The following is a 3,490-nucleotide window of genomic DNA, read 5'->3' on the forward strand; positions in this document are numbered from 1 at the left end:
ATGCCGACTTGCCATCTCTACTATCACCAAGTTTAGGCATTCAACAAGAACAAATGAGTATGAGATTCTAGCAATACCAAAGGAACAAAAGGTTGGAACTGTAGTTCTTACGTGCTTGCTTTGTGCCTGTTGACCAGCTATCTAGAACTGTCTGCCTTATCTATATTGCATGTGGCTTTTGTTATTTTTACCTAAAGATATGTCTTTTGTGTAATGACAAATGTGGTTGCTTTTTTCAAGCTGACTTTTTCTCAATTCACTTTCAAAGATTTTTGAATTGTTTCATATCTGGTCAAGCTGAGATTTTCAAGAACCTCATTTTTAATTTGTAATAAAAGTTTACAACTTGAGTTTTTCAGAAGAGTCAACAAACTGCAAGCATCCATTAATAAATGTCTTAAATCAATAAACCAACATGCAAACAAAAAAGAATTGAGTATCAAGAAAGACTTTAATGGGAGGAGGATAACTGAACAAAAGTCTGAAAAAGGTGATGGAGCAAGTCATGAGGATCTCCAGGAGGAAGAATTTTCCAGATAGAAGGCACAGCAAGTGCAAATGCCCTGGGGTGAAAATATGTCTGGTGTTTACAAGGATCATTTCCTTGCCAGAGATTCTATAGAGAACTGGGCTAAAGAAAAGATTAGATGAGTCACAGAGAGGAAACTGCATCAGCAACTCTTTATGGCCTTGTAGGCTATTGTTAAGGATTTGATTTTTTCTCCAAGTTAGGGTGTAAACTTTGGAGGGGTCAGAGCAGAGGAGTAAATTACTTGACATATATGTTAACTGTAACTATGTGACTTCATAAAAAAGGTCAAGGGCAGAACTGAGAGTCCAGATAAGGAGCTATTGCAACATCCAGGTGACAGATGATGGTTGTATGAGCTTGGAGGTGGTGAGAAGTGCTCTGATTCTGGATATATTGTGAGGGGAGAGTCGACAGGAATTTGTTGATAACTCACATGTGGGTTTTGTAAAATAATAGTTTGCCATCTAATCTCCAAAGTAAATTAAACTTTGAGCACATTCCATAAATTGCTGACACCCTAGGAAACACAACTTATTCCTCATTTTTGCAATGCTGATGCTCAAAGATATGTCATCACATTTTGTCAGCATGGTAATCGTTTGGGAGAAGTACTATTTTGCCATCATGAGCAGGCTGATAAAAACTTGTTAACACTGATAAAAACTTGTTAACACTGGAGCACTTTCCTTTGAACATTTGCTGTGGTTTTGTTTGGTAAGCCTGTCCTCTGATTCCTGGCAACTTTTCTGCAAGTAACCTTTTCCTTCCTAAATGCTTTTGCCTCTCACACTTCTTTCACAGTTGACAATCCTAGCTTCCTTCTTCTACCACCTTTTCCATGGTCTCTTATCCATTCCCAGCACCTCAGCTGGTCAGGATTTGTTATACGGTGGGGTGACAGAAAAATTTATTTCTATAGCATCGTGGCTTTAGTGGTCCTGTCTTTACTGGGTCACCGTGATTGGCTGTGGACCATGATATTAATGGACATGGGAGTGGCATGTGGCAACCCAGAGAGTCTCCTGGGCTTCAGGCACAGTCCTCTTTGCCCCATTGTGAAGCAACACATCTATTTTCCTTCTTAATCAGCAGAATCAGCCACCCCCAGGAGTACCATCACCCCCACTTCCTACCAGGTGTATTATGAGAAGTCCAAATCAGCCAGCGGTCTCATCTTCAAATGTAAACAAAACCCAGTTGTCTTCCCTGGTGAGCGGGTTGTTTCCTTGGGCATTACAACTTCCAATATCCAATAATCCCAGATTGTGCAAATGAAGAGCAAAACTTCCTTGTGTTTCATTATTAGTTGTTGAGTGAGAGGAGACACTATCCTGCTCTGTTCCTTGGTTATGCACATGGCTGTGAAGAAGATGGCACCATACTGGCCACTGATTAAGATGTATACTCGGGACTTCCGGTCAAGATGACGGTGTAGGTAAATAATGACGGTGATATTGCCTCCTCCCACAACCACATCAAAATTACAACGAAACTTCAACACAACCATCATTCAGAACCACCTGAAATCGAGCAGAACGGAAGCCCTACAACTACAAAATTAAAGAAGCCACCACATAAGACTGGTGGACAGGCTGGTCCCACACCCATGTGTGGTGGGCGGATAAAAATCAGGAGGGACACCACGGCTGGGAAGGTTCTCCCTGAGGTGTGAGGGGGTCTCTGTCTCACACCAGGTGCCCAGCTCAAGGTCCAGTGCCAGGAAGAATACTCCCCAAAACTTCTGGCTGTAAAACCAGTGGGAACTGAGACAGAGGGAGGCTGTGGCTGCAGAAGCCCCAGGCAGCTCCTCTTTAAGGCCCCACACACAGACTTACTCTGACCTGCTCCCTCTGAGCTTGGAGGAGAGGCAGCTTGAGGGGCACCGAGAACAGGAAACAACCGAGCTGTGTGGCCTTGGGATGAGGGCTGGAGGAACAGCTTTCTCATGGACAGACATGCTGGTGGAAGCTGTTATTCCTTTGGTGAGCCCTTTCTCCACAGGGCAGGCAGACAGCCGCCATATCTGGGACTTCAGCAACCTGGCTAACACTGTTTGCCCAACCCTGGTGATTCCCTGAGGCCTTGCCCCATCCAACTTACAGGCCCACCAAAGCTGTTTCCAAAGGCTTTACCATAGGATTGGTCTGTCTTGGATCCTGCTTGAGAGTTTCCTAAAATTTCTCAAACAAGCAGCATCTGGTCTCAGTGAACCCCATACCTCTCATTAAGTGGCTCCAGGTCTGTCACTAGGAGCGGCCAGCCTTGGTTCACAACTTGGCTTTTCCTGGACACCTCCAAGCCCAGCACAAGCAGCAGCCATCAGCAGCTTTAAAGCTTATGCTCGGTGGCCCTGGATAGAGCACAGGCAGTGGCTGACCTTGCCCCAGAGCCAGCACACCCAGTGGACAGCTTCAAACCACATCGAAACACCACCACCCAACCACCTCCACAAGTGACACACTCAATGAGTGGACTCAGCAGGTACCAGAATCCTGATGAAGTAAGTCTTGCTCTGTGTGTTGGGCCCCTACACAGCTGATCCTCCAAGGGAGTCAGTGGCCAGTGGTCAGTGGGCACAGCCAGTCCTTGCAGCTGATCAGCCTGAGTAAATCCCTCCTGTTGATGTGCCAAGAGCAATCAAGACTCAAATACAACAGAAGGGTGTACAGTCCACACTAAGTGTGAACCTCGAAGGCCCAGCTGGAGTAATCAGGAAGACTGTGCCACTGCATTCTACAGGACACCTACTACAACCGGCCACCCTACGAAGCCTAGGAGACATAGCAACTCTATCTAATAAATAGAAACAATCAAAGGGAAGCAGCCAAAATTGGGAGACAGCTCTGGCCAGTTTGGCTCAGCGGTTGGAGCGTCGGCCTGCAGACCAGAGAGACCCGGGTTCGGTTCCCGCTAAGGGCACGTACCTCGGTGGCAGTTTGTCCCCGGCCCTGGTTGGGT

The sequence above is a fragment of the Molossus molossus genome, unplaced genomic scaffold, assembly GCF_014108415.1.
Source record: "Molossus molossus isolate mMolMol1 unplaced genomic scaffold, mMolMol1.p scaffold_m16_p_19, whole genome shotgun sequence".
Classification (NCBI taxonomy): Eukaryota; Metazoa; Chordata; class Mammalia; order Chiroptera; family Molossidae; genus Molossus; species Molossus molossus.